Below are 21970 nucleotides of genomic sequence, written 5' to 3'. Positions count from 1 at the left end.
CACTAACAACAAAAAAAAAAAAAACAACCATCGTTTAACTTTATAAAGATGTCTTCACTATCAAAGGATTCTGTCAAAGACACAAATTTTCTAATTTTAAAAAATATATAACAAAAATAAAATAAAAAGAAGAAAAAGAAGTAAACCATCTTCATTACAGCTTCATGGATATTTTCTCTTCTTCACCAATTTGCTTTTCAGTTTTTGTTCTATGAGACACATCAAATGATAGAAATGATAAGGATTATGGTGAGAAATACTTCCCTTTGGAAAAATTAAAAAAAAAAAAAAAAAAAAATACGGAAGGCTACAAGACAAACTCAGTGTTCAACCTTCGTGTTAATTATCCTGAATATTAAATTCAAAAGGCAACCAGGCAGGGATCCTTAATTATAGAATTATTTAAGAACTGAAGATGATACAACTTGTTCGTTTAACGTTTCTTTCTCTTCATCGTAGTCGTGTCGTTGATGTTCTTGTTGTTGTTGTTGTTTTTGTAGTCGTCCTTTCCATCGTCGTAGTCATCGTGTATAGTCAGCATCATCATCATCATCACCATCGTCATCGGTTATGTTCCGTTTCAACGTCCCACACAATCTCGTCCGTCGTCGTCGTCGTCCTTTTACAGTTTTAGACATAGAAAATTTTCCTTATAGAAAGTTTGTTATAATTTTTTTTTAATCACCATTTCCGTTTCCTTTTTATTTTTTTAGTTACACGAAAAAAATGCTGTTGTTGCAGGATTTAACTTTATAATTAGCATTTTAAAGGATCTTTTCTCTTTCTCTCTCAAAAAAAAAAACAAAAAGAAATTAAAAAAGAGGTCTTCTTCACTCGGCAATGACTTTTGTTCCTTCCATACTCTGAGGTGAGGTAGTGATGGCAACCCTTGATTGTTCTTTTTTTTTTAATTTTTTTCATAAAGTCCTCCAGGAGGTGGTGGCTAAGAGTTTCGTTGCCTTTTTCACTTGTTTCTCACACTAAAAAAGGTGTATTTTTTAAATGGAGACCTTGGATGCTCACTAGAATAAATTATGAAATTCTGAAGGACTCATCCTATAACAACTCAGCTGTGTGCCCTCTCCTAAACCCTTTTAACTATCGAGGATCTTTTGTGTAAATGGTTTTACTTATTTTTCTTCCTCTTTTTTTATTGTTTTGAAATGTTTATAAATTTTAAAAAAAATGGCTCATAAATATTATTTGGCAGCTATACATTTAAAGAAACTCCAATTAGTAACACCCCAATGCGATAACGAAAACAAAAGAAGAATCTTATAGACGATTATGTTTTGGGGCTTCAAAATATATTCAAACAAAAATAGAAACAGGATTAATTTTATTCAAATTTATGACATTTTTGCCTGACTTAATGCAGTTAATTTCATATTCAGGATACCTATATTATTCAAGTCTGTGCGTAGAGTGATGGAGGGTTGGAAGAAAAAATTTATTAAAATAAATTCGAAGTGAAGAATATTTTGTTTTGTTTGCGTAAACAGAAGAATGAGGGGTTCTACTGTATTCTTGAAGTTATAAGGACTCTGAAGGAAGATATTATGCAGAATAATTTGAATTAGGACTGTCAACGCCAAAAGTCGTCGCCGCCGCCCCCGTTGTCATATCGTCTCTATGCAGAGCTTTTAAACGGTTTATTATTATTATTATTTTTTTTGTGTGTGTCTTCTATTATAATATATGTCATAACAAAATGCTTGTTGTTTCAACATTTCACTATGGTAGCATAGCTTAATATGGATAAATCACTTTCAAATGGAAATGAGGGAGCTTGATATGGTTATATGGGAGTTTTATATGTATTTTCATCATAATTCAAAAAAATGACTGCTTTGAGCATTTAAGAGGATATTTTATTACAAAATTACATACAAGAATCCAATACCTTTTAGCGATTTGACGGTTTAAGAAAATTTTCGCGTGACTAAGTTTTCTTAAAGTAAAATTGTTAAATTTGTTAGATAATACTTTTGAGAGGATCAGAACCAGGGTTGTAAAAAATCGTTTTATTATTAATGCATTTGCTATCCATTACAATTTTTTTAAAAAATATTTATTGCAAATAAAAAAAATTTGCATAAAAAAAAAATTGTTGCAATTAACTGAAAAATATTTGCATTAAAAAAAAAAAAATATTTATTGCAACTAAAAATATTTTGCATTAAAAAAAATTTATTACAAATGAAAAAAATTTAAAAAAATATATTTATTGAAAATAATAAAAAAAAAATTTGCATAAAAAAAAATATTTTACATTAAAAAAAAATTTATTAGGTACAAATGAAAAAAAATTTAAAAAATATATTTATTGCAAATAAAAAAAAAAAAATATTTGCATAAAAAAAAATGTATGGCAAGTGAAAAATATTTGCATTGAAAGAAAAATTTTTATTGCAATTGAAAATATTTTGGATCGAAAAATAAAATTTTATTGTACATACAAAATTTTCTGCATTAAAAAAAATTTAATGCAAATTGTGTGCATTAAGTATTTTTTTTTTTTAATATTAGTCGAATTTCTTACAATTTTGACTTCATATTTGACCATATCGCTATTTCAACTATAAAACTGAATCTAATGTAGGTATGGTCTAATATTCAAAATTATAGGAAATTCTACGAATATTAAAAAAAAAAATATTTAGTGCATTGATTTTTATTTTCAATGCAGAAAATTTTTTATTTGCAATAAAATGTTCTTTTCAATGAAAATTATTTTTATTTGCAATCAAAATTTTACTTTCAATGCAAATATTTTTCAGTTGCCATACATTTTTTTTTCGATGCAAATATTTTCAGTTGCAATAAATATTTTTTTTTTTTATGCAAATTTGTTTTTTTATTATTTGCAATAAATATATTTTTTACTTGCGAAAAAAAATTGAACTCGAGATAACAATTTTACATGACATTACGATGATGGAGAATGCCAAAAAAGTGGGTCCGGCAATTCTGTCTGTCTGTCTGTCCGTCTGTAAGTACCTCGAGCTGCAGCCTAAGCTAATGGAGCGATTTTCTTCAAACTTGGTAGTTAGCAGTTTTTGGTGATTCCCTAGAGGAGAAATTGAAATTTTTTTTTATGACCAAAACTAACGGTACCTGCCATATAACGGAAATAGAAAAGTAAATTTTTTTCGAAAACGGCTCTAACGATTTTGATTGTGTATAGTGAAACACATAAGATACAACTTTTGAAATAAAAAAAATATTTTTTGTACCGTTATTAACGGTACCTGTCACTGAACGTTTTTTTTGATTTATGAATATCTCGTACAAGACTAACCCGATTTTAACTAAAATTTTAATACAAAAGCGTTCAAGTAAAGGTAATATTAAAATTTTAGAATATTTTCAAAAAACACATTTTTGGATTTTTAAAAAATATTTGAATTTGAATTTTTTGAAAACACGTTTGTAAAAAATTTTTAAATTTCGTTTTTATGTGTAAATCAATTATTTCTTCATAATGGCATACCAACTTTTTTTTGAAAAATGTTAGAAAATTTTTATATATAAAAAATTATTTTTTTAAAAAACGGCTTTAACGATTTTGGAAAATTTTTTTTTTAAATTCCTTTTTATACAAGACATAAACTGGCGTACTTGATTATTTAAAACGGTGTTTAATTATATATAAAAACAGATTTTATTTTATTTTAATTTTCCCAAATATTCTTGAATAAAAAGCGGTAACATTAAAGTCACTTTAAGCATAAGAGCAAGTACGTGCTACCCCAGTCGTGCAATTTATTTTAATTTCAATGCAAAAAAATGCATTTTTTTTTTTAAATTGTTAAGAACATCATTATGAGGAGTTTTTTTTATCATAGAAGAGTTAAGTCTAAAAAATCTTAAGTTTTCAAAAATTTTGAATATTTCTGGAATAACATGAAGTGAATTTATATTTAAAAAAAAAAAAAAAATCAATTCGCCACAATTTAATCTTGCAGGAAATTTCTAAATTTATCAATGGTGAGTTTAACAGGATGTTTCAGAAATTGTTGCTAGAGTAAGATGTTTCAACTAATATATCTACATACAATGATCGAAAACAAAATTTCTGAAGTAATCTGAGAGAAGTGTTAAAGTGGAAGAAAAAGAAATAGAACCAATTCGAGTGAAACTGTGAAGAAAAAGTACTTTTTATTTTTTTTAAGCGATTTTTTTTTACTTTTTGGAACACAAGAGTATATTTACAATGCATTTCAGTGATACATAATAGATAATAGGTATGTCAAAGAAATTGTAAATTAAAAAATTGTTTTTACCATCATAAGAAATTATCAACTTTGTCCTGCTCGATAAGGCACCCAAATTGAATAATTTTCTCGATTACTCGAACTCCCAACATTTCTAAGCCCAGTAAACTTAAAAGTTTTGCATTATAAACCCCCCTTAAAATTAATATTGCAATATTAAAACCTACAGAGAGTTTGAGGTTAAAAGGGGAATTACTTAGGTAATACTTAAAGTTCTTCCAATCTTATACCACAGTAATGATTTAGCAAAACAAACTCTTGAACCACAAAGAAATCCTGACCATCAAAATGTCTTTTCTTCTATAAATTCCACCCCTTACGAACCGCGTGGAAGAAAACTCAATTTGTTGGTATTTTTGTTTTGTTTCAGTTCTTAACTTTTCAATGTAAATTGATATAGCAAAATGCTTATATATACCCAATCTACTTTCCTGGATTCCTTGTCGTAAGTCATCATCATCATACAAAAAAAAACCAAAATCCCTTTTTAAAACTGATTTCTCAAGGTTAACTAAACATCAATCTTTCGTACCTAATCTTTATTAATAATTAAAAAAAAAAAAAAAAAAAAAAACTTTCTTATCGGTTAAGCCAGAAAAGTAAAATTTCCATCATTTCGCAACATTTCATTTATTTTTGTATAGGTACCAATTTTTTGATGAAGAATATTCACTGACATAAATCCTTTCAAGCTTCTTTACCTGCTTTCACTTAACCTTTCCCTCCTTTGCCACAAATAGTTAAGAGATTTTTGGATTTTCCATAAAAGAGAGAAGAGATGAAAATGAAATTCATCATGAAATCGAAATCAAATATCCTATATATAAATGCCATCCGCCCTTATATATAAATATACAGAAAATATATAATATATATTATATTTATTATCTGCTCATTCAATGTCTGACCCAATAACCATTTAATCCCAGATTGAAAGATAAATTTTGTGTGAGAGAGCCAAAGGAAAAACACAAAAGGACCAAAAATAAAATATGAATGTTGTTCATCCACTTGCCCTCGATTAAGAATTAATTACCCCATCTACCAACCAACTACTGGAGACTTCCACAAGCTCTAGCTAGCTATTCTATATGTGCGCCATCATAATATTGAATGAGGTCAGAGAGAGAGACACAGAGTTTAAGTGATTTTGGATACCGAAAATCAAATCCATCTTATGATGCAAAGACAAAAGGAAAAACCATGACACACATGTTATTTTCGGATCTGGTGGTGGTTAGACATTTATAGATACCGACTTGATGGATATACCAATGAAATTGTAGAAACTTAATTAAATGGAATATAGGAGCTGTTGTTTGAGTGTTGAATTCGATAGCGGCGGCGGCGGCGGTTTGCCTCTAATTGTCTCAAACTCAAAAAGTGAGAAACAAAAGGTTCGTGACTTCTTTCTTCATTTCAAATGCAAGGATACCAAAATATAAAAGAAAAAGGTAAAAGATAATAGTAAAATTAGCTTTTATCTAAAAATAACAATAATAACAGAAAATTATACTTGAATACCAACCTACGTAGATTTGTGAACCTATTTTTCTGATTGATATAAATTTTGCGGGAAATTACTTTTGAAAGTAAAAATAGAAACTTGTGTCTTTTTTGTTTTCCTGTGATGTCTATCTGTACACGAGGATATCAGGAAGGAGCGACTAGAATAGTCTTTAATTCGAAGAAAATTAGCTAGGTAGTTGTTTTTCAAGTTTCGAGTTTTCTAAGAGTGTTATCCCCAACCAGTTATTGTCATAATTCAGGAAGAAATCAATTTTCAACAATTTTTAAATGGAAATCAAAAATAGACAAAAACTCTGTTTCTTATTTTTGTGCTTGGTACCTATTACCTTAGAACTACGACGAAAAATTGAACCCTTCTCGGTCTAAGCCAATAAGCCTTTCCTATCTTGAAAGTTCGACTGGTTTTCAGTCATAAATAGAGCTTAAATAAACCTATTGATACCTAAGACAATGAATTTGGAGGACGTTTTTTAAAAATGCATTTTTTTTTTTCTGCTAGATGTAAGAGAGGACTTCAGCATTTTAAGGGCGCTATTTTTCAATTTTAGGTAACGATACCTATAACTAGCGGACAAAGAAGACAGTTCCAACGATATCTCATTTGTGAAATTATGATTAGTAGTTTAGAAGTTATGGTGGAACTGATGAAAAAAAAGCTTAAAAAACGCATGTTTGGATGCTAATAACCAGGGATAGGATGTTGTGGAATTTGCCTTTTTTGAAGTTATACTTCTTATGGGAGGGTGGGTATGAAAATTTACTTTTTGACAAGAATGTCAAAGGGATTATGACGCGATCACCCTGGGTAGCAGGGCTGTCGTTTTACCTTTGGAGTAGGCAGTACTTTAGTATTTAAAAATGCAGTACGCCGCAGTACGGCAAACATAAAACACACAACACGTTGCAAGTAACATTTTCATGTGGCAAGTTGCATGTGGCAAGTTGTATGTGGCAAGTTGCATGTGGCAAGTTGCGTGTGGCAAGTTGTATGTGTCAAGTTGCCTGTGGCAAGTTGCCTGTGGCAAGTTGCATGTGGCAAGTTGCATGTGGCAAGTTGCATGTGGCAAGTTGTATGTGGCAAGTTGCATGTGGCAAGTTGCATGTGGCAAGTTGCATGTGGCAAGTTGCATGTGGCAAGTTGTATGTGGCAAGTTGCATGTGGTAAATTACATGTGGCAAGTTGCCAGGGTTGCAAAAAGCTCACATTTCAGCTCAGCTCACAGCTCAGCTCAAATTTGAGCTAGGTACCATAGCTTAGCTCATTTGAGCTGAGCTGAAAGTGAGTGCCCCAACTTCCAACGCCTATATCTCGGAATTTTGAAGAAAATGAAAAAAAATTTTTTGATGCCAAAAGGTAGCGGGGACTCTAACCTACATTTGGGTACAACTCTCATCCCTGTAGGTCCACGCGTTCTCAAACCGGGAGAACTTAAAAGTTAAAAAGAAAATAGGCACGATTCTGAAAAAATAGGCATGATGTGGCGGTTTAACATGGAAGGCGATTTTCTAAAAATCTGAAAGTGTGCAAAGCGTAGGCCCATGACAAAAGCTATCATTTGGCATCACTCCCAAAAATTGCTCTTAAGCCGTTTAGCTTCCAGGAGCGTTCAAAGATTCGGGGATTTTTCGAAAAAAAATTTTACCCAAACTTTCAAACACGATTTTCTCGGAATTTTGAAAAAAATCGAAAAACCGGACTATACCACTATCGGGTAGCTGAGAATATAACCTTTCATATGGCACCACTCTCCTGTCTCTAGATCAAAGCGTTCCACGCCTATATCGCGGAATTTTGAAGAAAATGAAAATAAAATTTTTGATGCCAAAAGGTAGCGGGGACTCAAACCTACATTTGGGTACAACTCCCATCCCTGTAGGTCCACGCGTTCTCAAACCGGGAGAACTTAAAAGTTAAAAAGAAAATAGGCACGATTCTGAAAAAATAGGCATGATGTGGCGGTTTAACATGGAAGGCGATTTTTTAAAAATCTGACAATGTGCAAAGCGTAGGCCTATGACACAAGCTATCATTTAGCATCACTCCTAAAAATTGCTCTGAAGCGGTTTAGCTTCCAGGAGCGTTCAAAGATACGGGGATTTTTCGAAAAAAAAATTTTACCCCAACTTTCAAACGCGATTTTCTCGGAATTTTGAAAAAAATCGAAAAACCACTAAAAAAATAGAAATATATTTACCATTAAAAAAACCAAGAGAAAAGATCACGAAAAATTATCTGTCTTATTTATAAAAATATCCATGTGTTAAAATAATTCCATTTATAACTAGAACCAAACATCTTAAGCTATGGTGTTTTATAAAAGTTTAAAATATCTTCATATTTCATTGTACTTTCCAAATAAAAATCAATGTATCCTCTCACCCATCACAGCTCAGCTCAGCTCACTTTACCTTAGCTCACCCAACAGCTCAGCTCAGCTCACCGACAGCTCAGCTCACCCAACGGCTCAGCTCAACCATCAGCTCAGCTCAAATGAGCTGAGCTATAGTACAAAGCTCAAAAGTGAGCTAGCTCAAAATTTGAGCTGAGCTGTGAGCTGAGCTCAGCTAACTTTTGAGCTTTGTGGCAACCCTGCAAGTTCCATATTGCTACTACTAGTGCTGAAGCACACACAATTCTCATAAAATTACCATATCGCACATTTTATGAGCAATTCATTTACTTTCGTTAACCATATACCGTACGTTCTGAACCGCACAACATGAGTAAATTTCACAGAATAAATTGAAAACTACATGGACGCAAGGAGGATGAAAGAATTAATTTATTGTTCACTTGATAAAAATGTAAAAAAACGAATTGTGGATTAATTAATTTAATAATAGAAGTTAAAAATATCAAATGAAATTCATTTACATATACCGAATGAGAAGTATAACTTCAGTCGCGTGTACATGTGTACACACACTCTTTTTTTTTTTTGCTTAATCGTACGACATTATAGATTAAAAACAAAAACGTTTCACGTCCCCCTAGTGCCAAATATATGTATTTTATTTTGCCTTTTTTTTGCCTTTTCTTTCGTTATTGCCTTTTTTTTGCCTTTTCTCTTGTTATTGCCTTTTTTTGTCTTTTCCTATGTTTTTTTTATCTTTTTAGCGTCTTAAAGGTAATGCCTACACACAAAACACTCAAATATACAAACAAAAAGCTATTTTACTCAGTATATTACTTGCTCAATATATCTATTCTATATTAAAAATTCACTTATTACCCCCACACAAACAAAATTCGAATGAAAAGATCTACCTATGCAGCTTGTTTGTCTGCTATTGCTACCATTTATTGTCTTCTACGTTCTATTGCGCGGCCGACAACCAACACGTGTTAGAGTTCAAAAGCTAACTTACTCAATTTACAATACTCGATTTGAAGAAGTTCTCCAGATTTTGGACATAATCAAGAGAGATTTGGAAGCTGCGAAAGGGGCAGTCGCAAAAGATGTTTTTGAGAAAAACATATCAATTTTGTTTGGCAAATAAGGGACTCGAAAGAGTTGAACAAATAAATTGCGTAATACATTGGAGCACAAATCCAGGGGTCGAACTACGGCATACGTACATTAACGTATTGACGCTCTATGTTTCTATCATTTTCTTCTAATTAAATAGAGAAAGAAATAGTCAAAACGTTAACGAACGTATGCCGTAGTTCGACCCCAGAGCTCCCGGCGAATGTTGAAGTGGGCGATGTCGAGTTCTTTAATTGGGGTCCAGTCGTCTCTACAGATGTAGAGAGATATTTTAGCTCCTTTAGAGCACTCTTAAGGGACAATCGCAGGCGCTTGTTAACTGAAAATTTAAAAAAAAAACTCATGATTGTTCAAAATTACTGCAATTAATTTTTATATTTCATTCTTTTCTCAATAAATGCCTTTTTATGCCTTTTTGGGAGTTTTATTTTGCCTTTTTTTAAGTTTTTAGGTCCACAAGATCCTATCCCTGCCAATAACTCAGCAACAAGACATCCAAGAAACTTTTGGTTTTCAGCCATGAATATAGCTACAAGAGACCTTTATTTTGAGGTCTCACTCGATAAATTTGGAGAAAACAAAAAAAAATTGAGTTTTTTTTTGGCAAGGGGCTAACCTTGATTTTTTCTCAAAAATTTGAAAAAAATAAATTTGTAATTTTTTTTATCGTAATGCATAGGCATGTTCACTGTGAATTCAAATCTCGTAGATAAAAGTTTGTTCTAAGCTAACTACATCAAAGAATCTGAAGTGAAAAAAAAAAAAAAATATCTGTAAACCAAAACTTGTTTCGATACTTTGGTCAAAAGATATCGGCTTCGGAATAAAAATAAAAATATTTAGCATTTAAAATATATAATCTATTTAAACTAAAAAATTGAACCTAATGTATGGTCAAATATTCCAAATTTTAGGGAATTCGACGAATTGGCACTGATTTTTTTTTTTTCAATACAGAAATTTTTACTTGCGATATAGGTACTATATACATATATCAAGTTATGCATTCGTACAAAAAAAAAAAGTTGAGATAACATTTTTCCATGACATTACGATGGTAGAGAATGCTAAAAAAGTGTGTCCCGGAAGTCCGTCTGTCTGTCTGTCTGTATAAGGAGCTACAGCCTAAACGGATGGACCGATTAATGTCAAACTTGGTATGAAGCGTTATTTGGCGACTCTCCAGAGGGATTTTTGGAATTAATTTTTTTGGACCAAAAATAACGGTACTTTTCATATACCGATTTTAGTAAAATTGAAATATCTCAAAAACGGCTCCAACGATTTTGTTTAAAAAATTCATATATTAGTTTTAAGCTAAGGGTTATCTTCTAATAAACAATTTTTTTTTGGAAAATCATTATTAACGGTACCTGCCAAAGAACCGTTTATTTTCAAATCCGATTACCTCCGAAACTGCTTATTTGATTTTAACGAAACTTTTTTTGATTTCCAAAAAAATAGTTTTTGGATTTTTAAAAAAATTTTGAAAATTTTTTTTTGAAAAATCAAATTTTCGAAAACGGGACATTGAATTTTTTTGAAATTTTGTTTTTAGATTTTGATTACTGATTTCTACAAAATGGCATACCAATTTTATTTTTAAAAATTTTTTCCAAAAAATTATTTATAAAAAATTAGTTTTTTAAAAAACGGCTCTAACGATTTTGAATTTTTTTTTTTCTAAAAATGCATGTTAGTATATCAATCAAAACTGCATACTTGTTTTGGAGGGCAATTTGATTTGAGATTTTATTTTATTAAAAAAAAAAAAACGAATTTTATTTTTTTTTTTTTCCAAATTTCTATATAAAAAGTCTTTTAAATTAAAGCAACTTTAACTCTAAGAGCAAGTTCGTGCGACCCAGTCGTGCATTTTATTTTATTTGCAATACATTTTTTTTTTCAATGGAAAATATTTTTATTTGCAATAAAAATTTTATTTTCTATGCATTTTTTTTCATTTGCAATAAATTTTTTTTTAATGCAAAATATTCTTTTTTTTAATGCAAATATTTTTCAGTTGCAATAAGTATTTTTTTTTTTTCAATGGATTTTTTTTTATTTGCAATAAATATTTTTTTTTTATATTTGTAATGAAGAGCAAATGCATTGATAATAAAATGATTTTTTACAACTCGGGTCTCAAGTAAGTTTTGTTTGCTCTTAAGTCTCGCCATAAATGTCATCTTCATAAACTATTTATAAGCAAGTTTGTGCCTTAGTCTCCTTGAAGGTGTTTACAATGTCAATTTATTTGTTTGTGTCATTCATTCATCAGATAAAAAATGTTAACACTGTTGTCGCATTTATACAATTTACCATTCCTAATAATTTATTCATTGTGTCAGACGAATTACTTACACCCCTACACCCACAAAACACAACTGTCTACCCAAAAACAAATGATAACTTATCACAGTCTGGTGATCCTATTTATTCATTGCTACTTTCTAAAATTATTATTATTTCAAAATTCTTATAAGTCTTGCATATAACTCGACTTGTCTTCGTTTCTCATGCATACTTATATGAGTTAAGTTGAGTTTTTGAGGTGATGGACTTTTATCATCATAAAATTTTATAATCCCTTGGAATGCTAAATGCTTTTAAAAGCTTTTCTATATACAAACACGCATGTTTTGGTTATTCCTAGAAAATGGTTATATTTCTAGAAAATGTTGAGGATTTGTGTGTATATAGCATCATCTGTGTGGAAAATAACAGCAAGCAAGCGATATCATCATCTCGTCCTCATATCCTCATTACAAGTGGCGACTTAAAGGATTCGCATTGCAGCAGATGAGTTCTTTTCTTTCTAAGCTGCGAGGTATAAAATATGATGTTTCTTAGAAGAAAACGGATTATAAAACAAGAGCTATGTTACTGGTATACGAACGTATAAAGAAAGAGGTTCAGAGCAACTCTTAGCTTCTGGGAGTTTTCTGATTTTTCCCAAAAGAATTTTCTTATTTTTTTTGTTTTTTTAAGTAACATATCTTGAAAGAATGATCAGATTCTGATACTTAAACAAGTTGCAGAACTATACGAGAGCGAAAACTGGTCTGAAGGAAGGATATTACCAAGTTGGAATTACAGCTAATAGTTATGGTGACCAGCTGTCTTTTTATAGAAAATTTCACTTGTTTTTTTGCAATCAAATTGAAAAATATACTGACCAATTTGTTTGAACACAATCGATTAGAAACCAGTTTGCAACCATTTTGAAACTAACTTAAACTTCTGAGATTTTTAATTTCATTTAAAATTTGAAACTAGTTTCTCAAAAAATTATTTTTCTTATTTTTTTTCTTCTGCATTTTTTATTAAAAGAAAAAAATTTATTGAAAACCAGTTTGCAACCTTTTTGAAACTAGAATGAAAACAATTTAAATTTTCGTTGTTTGTCAAAAACTTGCTTTTTTAATATTTTTTTTGTATGAATTTTTATTTCATGAAAAAAAAAAAAAAGATTTGAAACCAGTTTGCAATCAACTAGTTCAAACCAATATTAATTGGAGTTTCTTCTCAAAAATGTAGGTATTTCTCTTATAATTGTTTCTTTTGAATTTTTGATTTAATGGAATAAAAATGATTAAAAACCAGTTTGTAACCACTTTGAAACTAGTACGAAACCACTTTTAACTTTCTTTTGTTTCTTTCTTATTTTTTAACATATATAAAAAAAAAAACTGATTTGCAACCGATTTTGAATACAATTTTAATCAATTGAATACAAAATGTTTTGAATTAACTTGAAATTAATTTGCAATTGATTTGAAACAAGCTCCCAATAGACTTGGAACTACTTTGCAACCAATTTGAAATAAGCTTGCTATTAATTTTAACTTGTTTTGTTTTAATTTTTTTTTTTTAAATGAGAAAAATCAATTTGAAACCATATTGCAACCAAATAGATACTAGCTTGAAATAAATTTTAAAAATTCGTTTGTTTGTAAAACTCTTTAGTTATTATTTCTTTCCTTAAATTTTGTATATTATGAAAAAAAGCGATTTGAAACCAATTTGTAACCACTTGGAAATGAGATGGAAACCAATTTTAGCCCTCGCTTTTTTTGGTCAAAAATTTTCATTTTTTTTTTTATCTTGAAAAAAAAAAAATAATAACTTGAACTAATTTTTACTTTCGTTTATTCGTCAAACATACTTACTCTTACTTTTTTTTTGAAAAAAAAAAAAAAAATAATAGATTTGAAACCAATTTGCAACACCAATTTGAAACAAGTTCGAAATCAATTAAAATAGTTTATTATTTACACACCTTTTTCTATCGTATTGTTTTCTTTTAAATTGATTTGAAAGCAGTTTGCAACCAGTTCGAAACTAGCTGGAACCCAATTTCAACTTTCGTTAGTTCGTGAAATTTTTTAATTTCAATTAAAATTTGTATTTAAAGTAAAAAATCGATTTGAAACCAATTTGCAACCAATTAGCAACTAGTTTGAAACAAATTTTAAAAATTCGTTTGCTCATAAAACTTTTTAGTCATTAATTTTTCTTTTAAAATTTTTATTTTATGAAAAAAAGTGATTTGAAACCAGTTTGCAACAAACTGAAAACTACGATGAAACTAATTTTAACTTTCATTTGTTCGTAAAACTATTTCTATCTTATTTTTTTTTTTTCTGGAATTTATATATGGGGAAAAATATGGCAACCATTATTATTGTTAAGCAGACACAAGGTCTTGTTTGTTGTTCTTTTTATTTTTTTTTTTCTTTATTTTCCTTTCTTATTCAAACAGAAAATGTCTGATAAATTATTGTAATTCGTCAAGTGGGAGTTATAGAACGTGCAGATTGAGTGAAAAGATACATTATATGTATATGATAGATACTCGTTTGTTGTAATTGTTGTTGATTTTGTCTTTTCTTCTCGCTCTTTTTTATCCAGATTTCGAAGGAAAAGTACGAAAAAGTAGAAAAAAAAAAATGAGGAACAGAATCAGTAGATCTATCTCTACAAGACGGATGAAAAATTATTCTCTAAGTGCATAGAGAATGCATTATGGCTCTAGAGAGTTCTTTCAATGCAACATCGCGCGCCGCAACTGTATATAGAAGCGGTAACAGCATGCCTTGTATCCGGCTGTATAGCTATAACGATGGATGCGAGAAAAGATGTGATGTAAATAAGTTTGGTAATCCATCAAGTTGGATGGATAAACAAACATGCTAAGGACTTTACTATCAAGATGAAAGTTTTGCAAATCGTTGAAATTGCAGCCAAGATAGATGATAGCTTGGTTGCTAGTTTTTTTATACAAAAAATGAGTAAAAAGAGAAAAAAAGATTGCTAAAAGATGGCGTGTGTTTATTAAACTAACTTTTATAGGAAATACAACTTTTTGTGTGAGATTTCTTTTTTTTTCGAAATTTAAATAAAAAATTTGAATAAAGGTCACGACAGACAAAATACTTCATCAATTATAAAATTACATTCTACATCCGATATAAGTTTATATCGATTTACCCAACGAAAAATGTTTATCCGGTGATTTGTTAAGAATTCGATTGCTCATGATATCCATTTAACTTCTATGAACTTTGTTTGTTCCCTCATAACTTCTAAGTTACTTATCATAATTTGACAAATTAGGTACCATTAGAAGCGTCTTGCTTGTCCACTGGTTATAGGCTATGTAAAGTTATCTAATAAAGGGTCCATACTTACCCGGAACCATAAATCCAAAATATAGATTTAATCATTCATTTTTACAAATAAAAATGAAAAGAAGTAACCATTGACAACGACTTTTTCAATTTTTAAATTTTTACTTAAAACGATTTTCTGCTTATTTATCATAAAATCAACTCTCTCCATAGCAACAATCTAATATAATATCCTTTTTTCATGGTTCAAGTTTGAATATCTCGTATCTCTTTTAAAACACACAAAAAAAAATAAAAACAAAAAATCTGTTGACTAAGAAAAAAAGATTCAAAGAACAAATTTCTTATCGAACTGACAACACAGAGAGAAAACATCTCACAAGTAGATTTTTACAGACAGAAACAATTGAATTTTTAAGGAAAAAAAAATCAATCTCGCAGAACAAGGCCATAATAATAATATCTAATAAGAAGGTATTCAACAAGAAGAAAACCGCAATGTGTTTTTCTTTTTCATTTTTTTTTCGAGATTGAGTTGATTAGGCACGATCTTAGCAACAATCTTGACGATGACGATGACGACGACGCATCCTTCAAACGATTGTCACGTTGAGAGAAATAGAATGAGTGGTAGCTAGCAAGAAGATTGCGGTAGATGTCAAAATCTTTATGACCTCGCAGTTTGAAATTTTTTTTTTCTTCAACCACACGTGTATTAATTTAAAAATGAATTTAATCAAAGGAAATGAGATTAAATTAAATATCAGAAAAAATCAAATTTTATCTTCTTGTTAAAAAATTCATGGCATATAATATTGGAGTATGTGAATTTAAGAGCATTATTTTTTCAAGAGCAATAAATTATAAAGAGACTTTAACTTTGACGCATAATTTGTTGGATTTTACTGGGAACAAAAACGCCATTTTAGTTGCCAAGGTATAAGGGCTTATATTAATGTAGGGCTTATTTCCTAGTTGAGTGGGACTTATGTCCCAGCTAAAAAAAACCATGTGGAAATTTGTCCCACTTTAGTTTAACATAAGCTACATATTAAATGTAGGCCTTATGTTTAACTCAAGTGGCACATAAGCTTCTTAAATGAAAAGTGGACGTTTTGTCCCTAGTCCTAATGTTTCTGCGCCGGAAATAATTTTATAACTGGAAAATTCCTAGTTTGTGGGACATAACTATTACATTTTGTTTGTGGGGCTTATGTCCTACTCTAATGGAACATAAGCAACATTCCCCACAAATTAAGAGTGGTTTTAATGGCCCTGGGCCTTATTTCCCTGCCCGGAAAAATTGTAATCTGAAGAATTATCTTCAAAGAATTTTTGTTTTGAAAGCATTTAACGCAAATCATTCAGTTTATTTCTAAGAACTTAAATTCTGACTTGGATTGATCCATTCAACAAGTGAGATATTTAAATTCATAGCTTTTTATAATCCTTTGTTCATTTCAAGGGAAAAAAAAAAAATAAAAACAAAAGTTTCATAAACTTGTCAATAATTCAAAACAATTTACTCTATAAAATCCTTTTCTTTTTCCACAAACAAAAGAATTATAAGAATTAAATTGAAAAAAAAAAATAAAAAATTGAATTGAATAAATCCAGATTAATGTTTTTTGTTGTAAAACTTATGTAAAATAAACATACCTCAGAACAAAAAAACAAAATTAAAACAAAAAAAAAAAAAATCCTCGGCTGAGAGATTTCTTAAAAGATTCGTGCTGAAATAATTTGAAAATGAAAAGAACATAAAATTCCTGACAACACGGGATTATTTCTATACGAACGAAGAAGAAGTGCAACCAAGAAGCAAGGAAAACTATGTTGATGATGAATAAAAGAAAACTAAAGCTCTTTCGTGGAAGGATTAAACTGCCCTAATAGCATTCGAAAGGGTATTTTTTTTTTTTTTTTTTTTTGTTAAATCTCTCTCCCTAACTATCTGGATGCACTATGCCAGAGTGAAAAAAAATTGACGATGATGATGAAAGAAAACCTTAGAACAATGACTCATCTGGAGGCATCATCATCATCATCATGAAATTCATTGTCATAGTCATCATTGTGTGATGGTTAGCCTCGATAGCAATGTTGTCGTCTTGGACACAAAACCAAATTTTTTCATTTTTTTGTTTTGTTGATGTTTGTTCTAATATTCAGAGTGTCCTTTTTTGCGTATAGTTCGTTTTGTTGATGGTCGTAGGTTTTTCCTGGGTGGGTAAATCTTCCAACAACTGTTGTTTGTCTTAACATCATTTTTAAAATCCTGGGTGAAGTAGGTATGCGGATGTCAATCCCACAGCTACTTATTCAATTCGTGTCGAATAAAATGAACTTACCTACTTTCTTGCAGTAGCGGTGTTGAGCAATGCCAGCTTCGTACAATAAACTTTTATATTATGAATTATTAGAAAGCGAAAAAGTGTTTCTTATTCTTGGAATTTCTGTTTTTTATGAAATATCAAATAAAGAGCGATAATCAAAACTTTTTATTGCACAATTCTTATTTCTTAGAATTCCTCTCAGTTAAAGTGGAAGTGAAAAAATTTATAGGAAATCATTTCTGTGAATTTTTCAACCTTCTTCGAAAAAAAAGTTCTTTATTTAGAAGAATTCAAGTATTTCAAAACTTAGCAGAAATGAATGCACGTGAATTTTTAATGATTCATTTTACAGCTTTATTTTATTCTCATTTCAAGTTGCTTGTTTAACAAATGTTGCTTCAATTATGTTCCTTTCCGTTCTCTGAAATTCACAGTATGACTAGTTCCTCGTTCATTATTCATTATTCATTACTCATTACTCATTATTCATTATTCATTATTCATCATTCATTATTCATTATTCATTATTCATTATTCATTATTCATTATTCATTATTCATTATTCATTATTCATTATTCATTATTCATTATTCATTATTCATTATTCATTATTCATTATTCATTATTCATTATTCATTATTCATTATTCATTATTCATTATTCATTATTCATTATTCATTATTCATTATTCATTATTCATTATTCATTCATTAATTATTCATTATTCATTATTAACGTGATTTTTATCGCATTTTGGATTTCTTTTTCAGGACGAAAATTTGAGAAATATCATCAATCAAGATAACGCTCCTGTATTTTGAGGATATGGCAACGCTTCTTGTAATACCATACTCACTTCTATCCATTGGGGTATTTGTAGTTTTTTTCAACCCGGTTTTTACTCCTTTTAGTTTCGTTTTTTTTTTTTTCATTTCCTTTCTTTGTTGTTTCTATTTGGCCTGGTTCCTGTGTGTTAATCCTTTTCACAGTTTCATTTTTATCTCCCAGCCGAAGGATTAAATTACGTATGCTGAACAGGATTCTGTTTCGCTGCATTAATTATGCTAATGCATTTAGTGAGGGAGAAAGCATCACTATGTGTACTCTATACTACGACCAAACTACTACATACTATCTACATCACACAACATACACTCCTGCTTGATTGTGTTTCTCTCTAAAAATGGTTAACTGTGTGATATATTCGTAGGTATAGTGTGTGTATATTTGGACGACATCATGGACTTCTGTCGAGGACGAGGTTGCTAGGTTTTCTCTCAAGGATCATGCTCCTTCGGTTCAGTGGCATTGTCATTTGGATGCATAATGTCAGAGAGATACGAAATTCAACACAAACGCTGCTGAAGGATAATTAGCACTGAAGTCAATTAAAGACGTTAGAGAGTATTTTGTGGGAGTTTGTGTATAAGAGAAAGAGTGGTAAGTTTTTTTTTTTTGGTTTTTCTTTATTTGTTTTGTCTTTGGTGTACTGTACGCTATACGCCTTGAAATGGCATGCAATGGATGACAGATCAAAGGAACGAATAGAAATTATTTACTTAATGAGAGTTAATGGAAATACGGAAGAAATTGGGCATTTGTAGGCCAATGGTTCCATTCGAATGGTATAAGATACAGATATTAGGGTGGTTACTGATGGGTAGTCAGTCCCTTCCTGTATTAAAAGTTTGTGCAAATTAAGGATTTTTAGAAAGAAAATATAAAGACTGAAGACTTCATTTTGTTTGGCCTTTCCGGTCTTGAGGGTTATTTTTTTTAATTTTTTTTTGTGTATGGAAGAGGGTTTAATGTTTTTCGGGTTTTTATGTTGATTTCTTTTTAATTGAGACTTGTTTTAGCAAAGTAATTAATTGACGATAAAGTAATGAAGATAAAGAGGAAGTAGTAAAGGTTAAGAGATTACAATCAATGTTTGAAATAATTTCTTGATAGAAATTGATAGCATTTGAAGAAGACAAACAATTGAGATTAGTCTAGGAATTTCAAAAATACAACAAATAGTAGATATTGACGAAAAAAAAAAAGAGGAAGCCTTCGCGGAATAGAATACTCCTTTAAAAAACTACAGACTAAAAATTAACTATTTAGTTCGTGACTTTTTCATCTAAGTTGTGACATCTTAACAATTTTTATGAAACCTATAACCAGCGGACAAGAAAGACGATCTAAATAATACCTTATTTGACAAATTGTGACAAGTAGTTTAGAAGATATGAGAGAACGCACGTTCCCAGATATGAAAAAAATTAAATACGTAACCATTTCGGTTTTGTTACGTGCATAGTTGTTGAGAAAAAAAAATCGCATGGAAGCTATTATTAAAAATAAAACATTTGTTTTTAAATTTGATCAAAGTTCGTCATCATCACCTTCCCACGAATTAAAAAATAAGAAAATTGAAAAAAAAAAAATTAACAAAAAAAAAAAAATCAATCGAAAAAAATGCAAATCAAGAGAAATCAATGCTTGACACCGGAAGTGTGCCATTTGGTTGACCACCTTTTTGTGTTTGCTTACCCCTGTTTCCGTGACTGAGCCTTTTATATACCAATGTCACACTTCAGTGGTTACGTATTTTTCAATCAATGCGCTTTATCACTTGAAAGCGACAAAACTCACAGCTGCGCCACTATTCCATACCACCCCTCACCCCCAAAAAATCCTAGCTTTGTTGGTAGGTACAGTTTTGTGTTGAACAACACAACTAACAAAAAAAACACTCTTGGAACCGTATCAATAAATTCCACTCTCTGATGTCTGGCTTTGGCCTGCCACCAAAGAGGGAGGTTTTTGGATATATACATATTTGGAGCACAAGGGAAAAAGTGATTTGGTGATATCTGACCGACTGAGTTTCTTGAGCAAAACACAAAAAAAAAAAAATACACCTCATCCCTCATTGCTGCAAGTGACAGTTCCAATTTGGCGATGGCACTCAATTGCAGAATGGATTCTTTTCTTTCTTTTTTTTTTGCTATGTGCAAAATTTTCACCCTCTTTTGACCTGCCCAGGGGAATAAACGCACCAGCTGTAGGCAATATCCGGATAAGCTTTGACTTCGCGTTAAAGAAATGAAAATACAAAATGGTTAGGTCTAGAGTATTGAGAAAGTGTAAGTATCTAATATTTAAAAGGGTAGAAGTTTTGATCAATACAAAATTTGAGACATTTTTAATTTTTTGTTTCATAATAATGGTTTGTTTGGCTTTGAAGGGCTTGGGAGGTAAAACACTGTTCTTTATTTTATACCGTAATTCAAACCAAGATAAAGTTATAATTTAGGACTCTACGAATTAGTTTTTAATTTAAATTTCCCATTTTTTAATATTTTTGTATTCAAAATATGGTTTTTTAATACAAAAACATGTTTAAAATGAGTAAAAAATTATTAAAAATTTTTTTTTGTTTGCTGAAAAACTATTGTAAAAAAAAACCTTATCTTGAAAAACCAAAAAAAAAAAAACGCATTCGTCATTTCGGTCCTCCTGTTTTGTGAAAAAGCTTTTTTAAGGGCGGATTAAAGTTCACTTGGTATGTCACCAAGAAAAATTCTATAACTTTCTCCGTTTACTTCAATAGACGGCATATCTACTATCTGGTGAAGCAGATTGATGAGTTTTGCAAAGACGAGACGGTCAGATTTTTACTATTATCAATATAATACGCATTAAGCCTTTAGAATGTCTAAGACTCTTTGAGCGAATGAATATCGACGTTTCAGTGATTCGATATGTACAATTTTTTCCCATTACAGTCAAACCCGCTTAAGTGAAACGGCAAAATGTCACAATTTCTCTTTCACTTAAGCGGGTTTTCTCCTAAACGAACCTCTTTTAAATGAAAAAAAGATTTTTGGGGATGACAAAAGTGTTTCAGATAAGCGGATTTTTCTCTTAAGAGGGTTTCTCTTAAGCGGGTTTTACTGTATTAAATTCTATGGTAACCAAATGGAAAAAAAATTCTAGATAGTATTTCGAAATATACCGACAGTCAAATCTCTAAAAGTCAATACAAATCTTTCCAAGTGTCGACATAAACGTCAGTAACCTACGCCAATGTCCAACTCTATCACTCTTCACTTGTTAATCCAACCCAGCTCACAAACTTTGACCAGAGTCTATACCTTTTTTTTTTTTTCTCACCCATCTCTATAGTATCAACTCACCCATATTCCTCCTAGATTTTTTTTTTTTTCAAAAAAGAAAAAAAAAAAAAATACCCCATCGGATTGCAACAAAACCCATAAATGACTGTCCTGTCAATTACAGACATCGCCACTTTCCAACCCAAACCACAACTGATGTGTGCGCTGCTGCTGCCACTGCTGCTGCTGCTTCTGCTGTGCACCAGTCTGGAACTCTCTTGATAATGGAAAGTTATGTCGAGAGTAGTTTCAACACTTTATCCATGCGGAAGTACAAAAATCTTTTCGCTCCATTTAAAATCATTATACGATAGCAACATAATATACCTACATATATAGATAAAGGGTTTGAGAGGTTGGAAAATATTTTATATAAATAAAAGAGAAGACTTGAGTTGGAGGCGCAACTTTGAAAAAAAAAAAAAAAAAAAAAAATGGTAATAATAATAATAAACTCAGGACAATTTTCCTCAGCGACCAACATATTTTCAAAAGTGGGTATAAACCACTCTACCAAACAAACAATCATCTTCTTTG

General features: G+C 30.4%; 1 long non-coding RNA gene across 1 annotated transcript in view; it reads left to right on the top strand.

The window, feature by feature from the left end:
* Positions 1-21970, top strand: part of LOC129920075 (uncharacterized) — a 162712-nt gene that overhangs the window by 129567 nt on the left and 11175 nt on the right. The window contains exon 2 of the long non-coding RNA XR_008773183.1: positions 18478-18707. This is a non-coding gene — a long non-coding RNA (uncharacterized LOC129920075). The remainder of the gene's footprint in view (positions 1-18477; positions 18708-21970) is intronic.

This window comes from Episyrphus balteatus, chromosome 4, assembly GCF_945859705.1.
Source record: "Episyrphus balteatus chromosome 4, idEpiBalt1.1, whole genome shotgun sequence".
Classification (NCBI taxonomy): domain Eukaryota; kingdom Metazoa; phylum Arthropoda; class Insecta; order Diptera; family Syrphidae; genus Episyrphus; species Episyrphus balteatus.
This window is presented reverse-complemented; position numbering and strand designations above follow the sequence as displayed.